The following is a 13,203-nucleotide window of genomic DNA, read 5'->3' on the forward strand; positions in this document are numbered from 1 at the left end:
CAGTCTATTGTATATAAATTGTATAGTGACAGTCTATTTTAATATATTTTTTGTATAGTGACAGTCTATTTAGTATATACATTGCATAAATTTTTTATATATATAGTGTATCGTGCATCTTGCAATGTATCCATAATATATCATTAATGTATCCCGAGCGCTTTTGTGTATCCAAAGTGTATAGGTTGTTCTACAATATATAAATTTAGTATATATAAAGTGTATCTTGCATTTTACTACGTAGTGATGTAGTAAAATGTATATATGAAAGATTTTCTAGAATTTAATATTGTGTTAAAAATTACAATGATGATAGTTATTGACAATTTATATCTATTATATAGTATTTATTTGAATGTACATTTACGTTCTTTGCGCGTAAAGGGGTATTTGATTTAAAGAGTGAAGAACATATTATTGTGTATTAAATAAATAAATAAATAAATAAATCTAGAACATATCTTTCTAGATATTGGGCACCCTCCCATTCTATCAACTTTATACACGAAACTCACAATTTCCCAATTTAAAATATTAATACCTACATAAGGTGGTACTATAATCACCATTCCTTCCGCATAGAAGTAAAGGGCAAGAAAATTTTAATAAAATATTTTCTTGAAGAAACCAATTGATATATATAGAAGATTGTAGTAGGTGCAGACGGGCCTACTACTTGAGCAATAGTTAGTTTTTGGTGTATAAAATGTCGGCTAGTGGCTGCTAAATTTATTTCTGGCTAGTGGGTGTTAAAAGTTTGGCTCGAGCGGCCAACAATGATAAAAAAGCTCCTATTTGTTCCTCCTCAAAGCCCTAATTGATGGGCCTAAGCTTGCTTTAGTGGGCTTTTAGATTCGCTTGATGTTAATTCCAAAAGGATCTTTACACAAATAGCTTGTCATATTCACTATTTATTTTTTCTAGCCATATACTATATACACAATTATACACATATAATATATAAATTATGCATATGTCATACCTACACCGGCTATTTCAAATTTAAGTGATTGGGTGGGCTGCTATTTAGGTTAGTTCTTCAATTCCAAAGCATGGGCCTCTGATACCATGGCAAAAATGGTCATTTGCACAAATGGCCTTTTTGAGACCACTATTTAAATTTTATCTCTGCAACCCAATTGGCTAAATTTGTCTTCAAAAATAAAAATTAGTATGACTACTTTTAAAAGCGAAATTTAACTCATCAGGCTAACGAGGACATCATTTAACGAGTGACCTCAAAAAAGGTTATACGATGCATATAATCCGGCAAAAATACTATGTACTTATCTTTTTTCTTAAATACAGTTACAATTACTATCTTTCCATCTCAAATTAGTTGAATTTATCTGTATAAATTTACTTTATTCGATATTCAATAAGAATGAAAGAGAAATAAGATTAGTAATTATTCTAAAGTTTCCACTAGTTGGCAAAAGATTGATGATATTTGATTAAACTCTAATAGCTTGACCAAAGGAAGAAAAGAATTAAAACTGAAAAAAATTATTCTTTCATATAATTATAGAATTCAATAAATTAACATAATTTTACAAAATCTCACCATTCCAAAAAGATAAAGTGAGAGACTGTAGCTCACGTGACCTAAAAAAGAAAAGAGAATGGCAACGTGGTCACAGTCTTATCTATAACGTGATCTAATCATATCAAAATCATCTTTACCCACATATGACTTTACCTCGAATTTATTTTCTTTTGTCCTTAAATTTTTTATTTTTTAGTTGCTCACTTGATGTTAGTTACTCGTATTGGGATCTGACTGCATAAGGATTCGAACCAAAAAATCTTACATTGTGAGATAAAGTGCACAAATAAAGACGATTTCATACTTAGGGTTTGACCCGAGACCTCTCGCGATATCTTTGCATACCTCGATAAATTCCACGATTTGCTATCTCGCCTTAGTATAAATATCGGATAATTTTATCTATTAATATTTGGACAAATAAAAAAAAATCACATGTTATTTTTGTTTCCGTTAAATTAAACTTGAAAGCTCATAATTTTAATTTGTTTCATTAACGTCTAGATTAAGGCTGTTCATTTGGATCGGATATTCAAAATCCGAACCGATCCGCTCAATTTCGGATTTCGGATCTGATCTGATCCGAAATCTGAAAATCCGATCCGATCCAACAATTGTAAAGGTAATAACTTGGAGGAAGGTGTAAAGGAAGTACTGACTATTCGAAATTAAACTTTAATATTTATACATGCCCTAATATTTTCGGATTTCGGATTGTGTTTATTAAAATTTCTGATATTCGGATCGGATTCAGATTGGTATAATTATAACCCGATCCGATCTGAAATCCGAAATTATTAGGGCATGTATAAATATTAAACTTTAATTTCGGATAGTCAGTACTTCCTTTACATCTCCATCCAAGTTATTACCTTTAGAATTATTGGATTTAGCTATATTGACATCATAGTACTCTCATAGTTGCAGAAACATGAATTTTTCTTACTGTATTGTCTCTTTTACAAAGAAAATATATATATGAATTTGCAACTTTGATGCATAATAATCCGATCCGAAATTTAAAAATTCGATCCAAACTTTAAAAAATCCGATGCGATGCGATATTAATTCGAATAAAATTTGAATTGTATTTTGTAGAATCCAAAATCCGAATCCGATCCAATCCATGCACAAACCTCAAGATCACACCCTTTAAATCCTTTAGTTTTCAAAATAATTCGTTTTTTCAATTAACGTCAGAAATAACGGCTGCTTTTTAACATTGACTACATATCCTACTGCAGGTTCTAGTGTGCGAGTGGTCCAAATGTTTTTACTACTACTCATTACTTATAAAGCAATAAAAGATTACTAAAGAAAAGTGTTTTGATTATGAAAAGTTCTGAAATGGCTTTTTGGGCCAATCGTTACTTTTTCTTGCTTTGCTTTCTTTTCTTTTTCTATTTCTTTTTGAATGAATACTTTCTCCATTTCCAAAGATATAATTATTTTATTTTTAGCCCTAAATATTGTGATGATATGGATAAAATCTTCATTTTAACCAGAAATCTTGAGTCCCGGTATTAACTATTAAGAATAAAAAAAATTTGAATAGGACACTCTTTCCCCTTTAACGAGCCTCACGCACAAAGTCGCACCTATATACAAAGAAGAGTGGTTACTGGACGTTGATTATCTTGACAAAAAATTAAAAATATGTATGTATATATATATATATATGTTGAAACGACTATATATTTTGCATGAAACACTTAAGATTAAGAGTTTGATGAGGCACAGGTTGAACAGTTCACTTATGTGTCCCGGTACTTTTAAATTCTGGATCCACCTCGGCTCATGTAATATGAATATGGATTAGTCAGTTGCCACACAATAAATATCGGACAAAAAAAAAACTATCTCATTTTTATGTCTAAGATATATAGATTCGATGCTTTATCCAAATTTGTAGGCTTTGGTTTCTAATTTCTATGTATTGGTTGAGTTTCATTTGCTTTTGCTCTTTTTGTCTGTCTTTCTTTTCAAAGATCGAGTAATTTAAAGTTTACATATCCAATCTCTATTTCATCATTGCATATTCTGCATTTGAGAATAGCCAATTTTTGAATTAAAAGTAGGTCAAATTAGTTCATAATCTGAGTTATTAATTGTTTCAAAACTTTATGGTAAGGGCATATGACAGTAGAAAATAAGAGTAAATTCAGATCATTTTTTTTTTATTGAATTTCCTCCCTTTTAAATATGAGGTGATGCGTCAAACCTCACCAGTAACATAACATGTTTTTTCAATTTATTATAGTCTATTTTTGTTTTTGGGGTAAATTCCTCTATTCTCCATCTGAGCTTGCGCATTAAACCTCATCAGTAACATAACTTTTTTTTTGTTTCCTCATAATCATGCCTGTATAATAATAAAAAAAATACAAAATAACAAGAATGATTTTACTATAATTTTGAAATTACTCCATGACAATTAACCCAATCTTCGAGTTCCAAAATCAATTTTCCCCATTGAATCTATGCATATAATTTTCTAAATAAGTTTATGATACAAAAAATAATAAGGCAAAATATAAAATTGATCGGTCAGCTGAAACTAATTGCATTCATTAGCCAAAAAGTGTATTAAATGTGTATATTGTATGTATATAATATACATTTATACAAAAAGTTATATATTTTATCGACTATTAATTTTGAAATTACTCCATGACAATTAACCCAATCTTCGAAGTTCCAAAATTAATTTTTCCCCATTACATATGTGCATATAATTTTCAAAATAAGTTTATGATACATAAAATAATAAGGCAAAATATAAAATTGGACGGTAAACCGAAACTAATTCCATTTGTTAGCCAAAAAGTGTATCAAATGTGTATATTATATGATATAATACATATATATATATATATATATATATATACAAAATTATATATTTTATCGGCTATTATTTTTTGAAACGGCTAAATATATAAATTTCTCAAAAATAATGTCTGCTGAAAATATAAAAGATGCATAACTTTTGATCCAGTTTGCACAAATTAATTTATTTCTTTTAACTTCCATTTGCTCAACTTTCCTCAGACTACAAATCTGCAAAAGCATCTTCTCCAAAAAGCTTCTCAATCTCTTGTCAGCTTTTTAATTCTCCAGGTTTTAAAGGAAAGTGAAGGAAAAAAGAAAGAAAAGTAAAAATCCCAAGTTTCATAGAATAACAAAAAGAAAATCAATTCCACTGTATAAAGTGTAAAAGATATGCAACCCTTTTTCTTTTTCCAAAGATTATTTTGTCCCTTCATTTTCTTATCAATTATTTTCTTTATATATTCTTTTTTTTCTCCTCTTTCTTCTTCTACTATTTCTTTTCTCAGTGTCCAAACACAATAAGTTTTGTAATCAATAAGAAAGCTTGTTATGGCTCAATGCATAAGTTTCTTGCCTCTATTAATGGAAATATGAAAGGTACTCCTCATTTCTCTTTTACACTTTCTTTTTGAATCATTAAAATTTTATATACATATTATGCGTATTTTCAACATGTAACATAGGAATGTGTGTGTATGTTGATATATATACACACACTATATTGAGTCGGGAAGGAATGAGTAATGGGTCGGGGAATCGGGCATTGGCCGGACTCTTTGATAGTTTGACCATTATCTCAGTCTAACTCAACTATTCGACTGTACGGTTATTGTGATTGGATGAGAAAGGGGAGATGACGCCTTCCTTTACCATCTGGCGATTTTCACTAATATCTCAACAAATATCATATCTTGAATCTATAATTATAAAATTTATAATATGTTAAATGTTATGACATTAAATGTTAAAGTTGTCAAGTTTAAAGTGAAAGATATATAGAGCTGGAAAAAGTATACAATACATGTTGTAGATGGCAGTGATAAATGCAGAAAAGTAGGGTGTGATCTGTGAAAAATCTGTTGTGAAAACGATTGATATCTGTGCATATTACTTATTTAGTTTTTTTCTTTCTTTTTATCTGAATATAAAATAGAGAATTCAGTCTAAGATCTCCATTAGTGTCTATTTTTTGGTTTCTCTATATAGGGTTCTTTGCTTTGTATAATCTTTGAGCTTCTATCGTTTTCTTGAGTTCCGCTTTGGTATATGAGAATTGGTAGTATTAAACTAGCAATCAATTGTTTTTTTTGGTTTTTCACTCTCGGTGTCCGATACCCACATTAATGCCGACTAAATATGAATTCGCGGCGGAAAGTCCACGTTATTGGGGTAAAACTAGCAATCAATTACTATATCATGCTCTTAGTTCTAACTTCTCGCATTTCTTTCCTTTTTTTTTTTCCTCCCTTTTATCCACAACTTCCCTATCTCTCTTTAATTTTCTTATCCAAATTTACTCACCTACCTTTTAATATTGTCTATATAATCCCGGTTTAAGTTTTATAACAAAAAAAACTCTTTATTATTATTCACTTTGTTCTAATTTATGTGTCACCATTCGAATTATTAGAGCCAAATGAATTTTTCTTTGACCGTAATTTTTCATGTCTTTTAAGTACTTTGAATTGTTAATTATTATAATTTGTGGTAATTTTTGTAGTTTCAAATATGTAAATTTAATTTCAAAAAAACTTAAAGACTCACTATCTAAATTCACGATTAAAATTAAAAGGTTTGACTCTCGAAATCTGAATGATGCCTCGTAAGGGAGTACTATTTTTATCACATATTTATAGTGGAGGTCTACGGTAGCTAGGATCTAACTAGAAATAGAGTTAGGATTTGAAACTTATGAGTTTGAGATTCTAATTCTTTTAATCTTTGTTTGGTTGGAAAGTGGGAAATTCGTGGATCAACAATCCTAGGATTGTTATCCCATATGAGATATACCACCAATATTATACAAAATTTATACCAATATTATATTTATATCAATATTATCTAATATCCATAATCAAATATGAGATAAATAGAATTCAAAATTTTATTTCGGGATTAATATATTTATCTGATAACCAAACGATTTCTTAAATTACTGAATTATAAATTAATAATTTATAGATATTCAGTGAATTTTTTAAGATAAAAATACAATATTTCGATCAAAGTTGTTAGGTTCAGCCGAACCCCTATCTTACATATTAGCTCTATCCATGGACGCCGTATAAAAATCGTACATGGCATGCCGCCTCATTATCGTAACCCTATTTTACTTCCACTCGTAATACCTTCTCTTCCTCTTCCATTAGAAGGATGTGTATTTTAGGACCGTTATTATTTACTTGAGTCGATGATCTATCGGAAATAATATTTTTGTCTTCGGAAGGTAGAGATAAAGGTCTATGTATACACTATTCTCCCATAAATTCACTTACGAAATTTTATTGAGTTTGTTATTATTGTTATTGTTGTTATTTACCATGCTTCTTCATTAATTTAGATATATTTCTATTTTCTCCTTTGTGTGCATAGTTTAGGCTGAAAAAATGCAAAATTTTTATTCTTCACAATTCTGACTTTTTCTATCCATACACCATTCTGTCTCCTTACTGTTCTCTAGTAGTATGAATAGTGTCTGAAAGTTACTTGCTAGTGGCAAAAGTAACAAGTAAAAGAAGAAGAGGGATCACTAGTTTACCAATCAATTTGAATAATTGAAATTTCGTCCAATAATGAAATAATTTATAATCATATAGTATCTAAGATTTATGTTAAATTATATTTAATTAATAATATTTTCTCTTAATTTTCGAATCAAATCAAACGTTATCACTTTCCCCTACCGATGTATATTTTTATATCCTACAACTTCAACGGATCGTTTAGCCCCGTTCATCTTCAGCTTAAGAGCGCTCGATCATCAAGTTATTACGCACTCTTTCAAGAGTAACTACTTCTCGGCAATCCTCCTAGCTATTTCTGCGCCTCTACATCCTTTTATCACTAAGCGATTATTTAGAGGCCTTAGCTGGTGATTTAGGTTATTTTTCCTTCGATGATATTATAAAGCTTATCCCCTATCGCCTCACTATCCAATCTTGACCCGAGTATAAATTGGGACGGGAATTGAGACAAGTTTCTACTTGACCTAAGTGAGACAAGTTTCCAATCAAGACAGAACCCTAATAAATATAGGAGTTATTCACATCATAATAAATGAACCACCAGTTGTTGAAACTGTTCTGGCAGATATTCAATTAAAAATGGGTAGGAAAAACCAACAAACATGGCCAGTCTTCTTAAATTTTTATCCATCTATTTTCTGGAGTTACCCCACTCTCATCTTACACCTTCCCTTTTACTGTTGTCACCCTACCAAAATGTCGGTAGTCCACTGCATAAATTATAGTATTATGTTCTAGTAAGATTTGGGGAGAGCCGTATTTCAAGGTGTGTGATATACATATCGTATTTTGAATTAGTAGCTACTTTAACGGTTCGAACCCGTGGTCTATAAGTCACACGTAGATAATTTAAATATTACTCCAAGGCCCTCTTCACACCCTATCAACAACAACAACAAATTAACTTAGTGTAATTTCACGTAGTGGGGGTCTCGGGAACACCCTACCAAAATATATTTAATTTTTTTACACTTATATAGACTGATAGCTACATAATTTTTTTTTTACTTTTAAAGTATTTTAACATATTGTATCAGGAAACTTATCTTAGTTTTTACAGGTTATTAATTCTATATTATAAACCATTACTTGTAATTAATTTTTTGATGACTCGATAGTTGTGAAGGGAGCCTTGGAGCAATAGTCAAATTGTCTATGTGTGACCTATAGGTCACGGGTTCGAGTCGTGAAATCAACCACTGATACTTGCATCAGAGTAGACTGCCTACATCATATCTCCTTAGGGTTAGGGGTGTTCGTCGATTGGTACGGTATGATATTTAGACATTTCGGTTCGGCATTTTCGGTATTCGATTTCTTAAAATGTTATACCAATACTGTACCTAATTAAATTCGGTATGGTTCGGTTTTCTTCGTTCAGTTTCAGTTTATTCGGTTTGGTAACTTCGGTTTATTCAGTTTGAATACTAACTAGTGCTTAAAGCCATAGACTCTAATATTCGTAATTAAAGTACTCAAAAGTACAAAACTAAAAACGTTTGTTGACAAAAGGAATAAATTTGATCCAAAACCAGTAAATATCAACCCAGAGAGAAAAAACTATACAAAAAGGAATAAATTTGATCATTAGAAATGTCTCGTTACTTAGACTTAATTGACGAACTTAGAGATATACTTCCTCTGTTTCAAATTAGATGAGGTTTTTCCTTTTGTCTGTTTCAAAACAAATGACATATTCTTAAATTTGGAAATAATTTAACTTTAAACTCTTTATTTTACCCAATTTATCCTTAATGAAAAGTTTTTATAACCGCATAAATGTCATGGTTTCACAAAACTTTTACCCCTTAAGCTTTTAAGACGACAAGTTTCAAATGTCTTCTTTTTTTCTTTAACTTCGTGCAGAGTCAAACTAACTCATCTAAATTGAAATGGAGAGAGTAATTTATAATATATGTATTGTGTAATATAATATATATTTCGGTACGATGTTGATATATCGGCATTTCATTATAAAGTATCAAATACCATATCTAATGCCAATTTTTTTTTTAAAATTTAAACCAAATACCATACCGAATACCAAAATATCAAATACCAAAATTTTCAGTTTTGGTATGTTAATTACCAAATTATGCACAATCGGTGCGACTCTTCTTTGGACTTTGCGTGAATGCGGAATGCTTTGTGCACTATCTAGCCCTTAATGACGTGATAAATGTAATAAAATATTTACTTTATCAGTGTTTAAAAGGTAAACTAAAAAATTGAAAGTTAGTGGGACCACCAAGTTTGAAAACTTGGGGCCCACAGACACTTATTATATTTGATAATTTGACTAAAAGGAGTCAACAAACCAAGTTATTATTGGGAAAAGCAGCAAATTAAAAATCTGTTTTAGCCGCTATAAACACCTTCCACAAACGAATGTTAGGCCACAAAAACAGTATTCTTGGGTAAGGTGGGTGTTAGTTTTCTTTGGTGATAGTCTCGAGAAACATAAAGAAATTATATAAAATAAAAAAACTAAACGGTAAAAATCTTTAAAAAATCAGAAAATTGATTTCTTGAAGTTGATGCCCTTTTTAGTCAGTAGAGTCAGGTCTTCCCTCATAAAATACTTGTACTACATATAATATACATTACACAAAAGCTGCAAAAATACAGTTTGAATTAGTGTTATTAAAATAATGCAATTTTTTAATAACACTAGGAAAAATAATATATTTACTAGGAAAGATAATATATGTACTAGTAATAGTTTTGATATTATTAATCCTTGTTTGATACTAGTTTTTTCTTTAACTTATGTATTAGTTATACATTTATTCAATATTATTCTTATACAGAGCAAAACATGATATTAATAATATATATCTTAATTTTTAGTATATGAATAAATATGTATAAAGTCATAACTATTTTTTTAAAATCTTTAGTATTATACCAAAATCAAAGAGTCGATATAAAATAATTTCAGCATTATAATATACTACCTGATTACTATTTTTATATACTATATTCAGGATTAATCTTATACCAACGGTACCAAAATTATTTTTTGAACCTCCCCCTTCTTGAATCTGTAATCTGCATCAGCATCTAGGGAGGGTAGAAAGAACAATTTGTCATTAATGAAGGTTAAATAAAGGAAAGAAAATAAGACAGAGATTGCTTGTGCAAATCTAGATATACTGGGAATTGGACTTTTGAGGCAAGTAAGGTATGAAGTGAAAAAGTGGGTTTCCTCTCAATTGCTTTTATTTCTTTGTTTTGCTTTGGGAAATTGACCCAAGGGTGTTTTCTTGGAGGTGAAAAGTAGAGGTTAAGTGACAACATTTACTCTCTTTGAGAAGTTTTGTGGGTGGGAGGATGTAACAAATACTGATAAATCCAGTTCAAGAGAGCCCAATAGTATTTGTCTAGATTTTTGTATATGCATCAATAAAATTCATTAAATATTTAACTGTTAACCTAGTTATTATAGTGTATTGATTTAATATTATCGTAGGAATCCATAAATTATAAAATCTTGAAGCTGCATTTGACATATATAGATTTAGAGCGAGTTTTGTAGATTCAAGTAAAGGTAATCGTTACTTTCGACTTAAACTCTATATACATATACATACATACATAATTTTCCAGACATTTTATTATTTGCTTAAATTTTGACGAACAAAGCGACTCATACCCGCCTAGAATCTTTAAAATTGTTTAGTATCTAATCTTATGTACTTTAGGAACTTGGTGGAATTTAGGACATGGGATTTTAGTGGTAATCAATGTCAAGCCCATGCCCAAAAAAACCGTACACACAAAAGCAAACACTATTTTTCATGTACTATCATTTACTTGGCTTCATTATGTTGTTTAAGACAAACGTTCACTGTGTTGGGAATAGACATTTACAAACACACAGACACACACAATGCAAAACATTTCTATGTTCTGAGCTGTCTCATTAAGCTTCTTTCTCTTCTTCTTTTGCCCCCTTCTCTTCCTACCCCTAAATTCCTTATAGACCTCAGTAGTACATTACAACAACTGAAAGACATTTTTACTTCTGATTTTAAGGTTAGGACAATACTTCTCATCAAAATAAAGTCCCCTGTTGAAAAACCATTATAGGAGAGAAGAAAACAAAGAGAAACTATTCATGAAAGGGTACGGTGAAATATCGTGAAATAAAGTCCTTTTTGATTGGGAGCGGTTAAACTCTAATAGTAGACTTTTTACTATGCGAATCTAAATTAGTTGAACCGATAAGTTTACCTTCTCACCATTTCAAGGCCCAAGTTTTTACCTCTCTTGGTTCAAGTTTGTTCATTCATGTGACCCAAAATGCACCAAAAAAGACAAAATGAGAGACCCATTTAAGTTTCTTGAAGATGGGAAGCTTCAAAAATCTCATCTTTTTTCTTGTCCTAATACTATGTAGGACTTTATTCTGGTGCTGTAAGCTGAAGAAAAAGGAGTGGGGAAAAAAATCAAACATCTTGTGTGCAATGCAGGATTCAGTGGATTTTGGTTCTGTAGATTTCAAGACAATGTTAGTATATCAACTGCAAATGCAAATGCAGATAGTTGGTTTTATTTCCAGCTACTGTATGGGTTCAAAATTTCAACTTTTTCTGCTTGAGATGGATTTCTCCAAGTGTTGTTACATCTGTTCTTGATTCACGGCGGCTGACGGTGATGGTTGGCGGCGGAGGGTGGTGGTTTGTGGTGGTGATATTGGCGGGGACGGCTCAATCTTTCTCTTAATGGTACCTTTTTGTATATCATTTTGATCTTGATTTTAACTTTAATTTTCTACATTGCCTTTTGGTTTTTATTGTTATTGTAGAAAATTTGGGATTAATTATATTTATCTTTGGCCTTTTTTTAAGAAGAAAAAAAAAATACAATTAAATTTAATGATGCATCATCAGCAATATATTACTACTTGATGCAGTTGCTCAAAGATATTCATTTTGTTTGTTTTATATGCATTAAAAAGGGAATTAAAAGCATCAATTTTATGCTAAATAGTTATTGTTTTCCCCTTTTGTTTTTATTTCAATTTTTGTCTTCTTTTTCTTTTTTCGAAATTTGGATCTTGATTGTGGGGATGTTCAACAGAGAGATGGCGACACAACAAAAGCTAGTAGGTGAAATTACTAGGTTTACACTTGCTTGAGTAGGACAACATAGCAGAATTAGCATAGGCTATTTAGTTTTTTTTCGTACATGTTAACTTTTTATTCTCTAAAGTGTAAAATAATTTTTATAATGTTTAATTACCTAAAAGATAAATAGAGGTTACTTATTTTGGATCACAAATAAAATATTAAAAAATTATTTATTGTGGATCGGAGGGAGTACGGTTCATCTGTTCATATCAAGTGAAAACAATATTTTGAAAAATAAAGCAGGTAATCCACTGCGACATTAAATTATAACTACGTGTAAACAAATAATTTAGTGATTTCACGAAATTGAATAATTTTTCATTACAACAAATAGTTTAGTGATTATAGCTTGTTGGCAGTGATTTTCTTTAGTTATGTAGATTAATAAGACCTTAAATCAATGGCGGGTTCAGGATTTCAAGGATTCCAAGGTCGATGATGCACTTATTATATACTCAACCAAATTGTACTTTATATACCAATATATATGTTTGTGTAGTATATATATATATATATATATATATATATATATTGTGTCACTACTTGTATATCAATCATTTTAAAAAAAAATAAAAAAATAATATAGATATATACATGAAAAATCGAGCCAATTATCTTTAACATAAAAGTTGAATAATTATCCGTGAAATTATTCCGAAAAGAATAAGATATGATGGAGTGGGGGAATGGGGATGTGGGATGTGAGAATGTAGTACATAGGGAAGTTCTATGAAAGTGTACTGTATTTATCATCAAATCATATCAATGTATTGCAATTTATTGTGTTCTTTTTTGGTTTAATAATTTGGCATTTTGTTTTTTAGCTGCATGTGAATTTAGGAGTGATTTATTTCTGTTTTTTTTGCTACTTTTCTTAGAGGCTTTTTTAAAATGGGGCCCTAAATTGAGTGCGAATTTTCCATGAAATATTTCATTTCTTGACCTATTG

At 30.1% G+C, this 13,203-nt stretch overlaps 1 long non-coding RNA gene across 1 annotated transcript; it reads left to right on the top strand.

Annotated features, from left to right (window-relative positions):
- The first annotated feature begins 4,835 nt into the window (after window positions 1-4,835).
- Window positions 4,836-12,000, top strand: LOC104110541 (uncharacterized). The gene is made up of 2 exons (XR_689473.4): window positions 4,836-4,972; window positions 11,522-12,000. It is a non-coding gene; the product is annotated as an uncharacterized lncRNA (long non-coding RNA).
- The last annotated feature ends 1,203 nt before the right edge of the window (window positions 12,001-13,203 follow it).

This window comes from Nicotiana tomentosiformis, chromosome 11 (assembly GCF_000390325.3).
Source record: "Nicotiana tomentosiformis chromosome 11, ASM39032v3, whole genome shotgun sequence".
Classification (NCBI taxonomy): domain Eukaryota; kingdom Viridiplantae; phylum Streptophyta; class Magnoliopsida; order Solanales; family Solanaceae; genus Nicotiana; species Nicotiana tomentosiformis.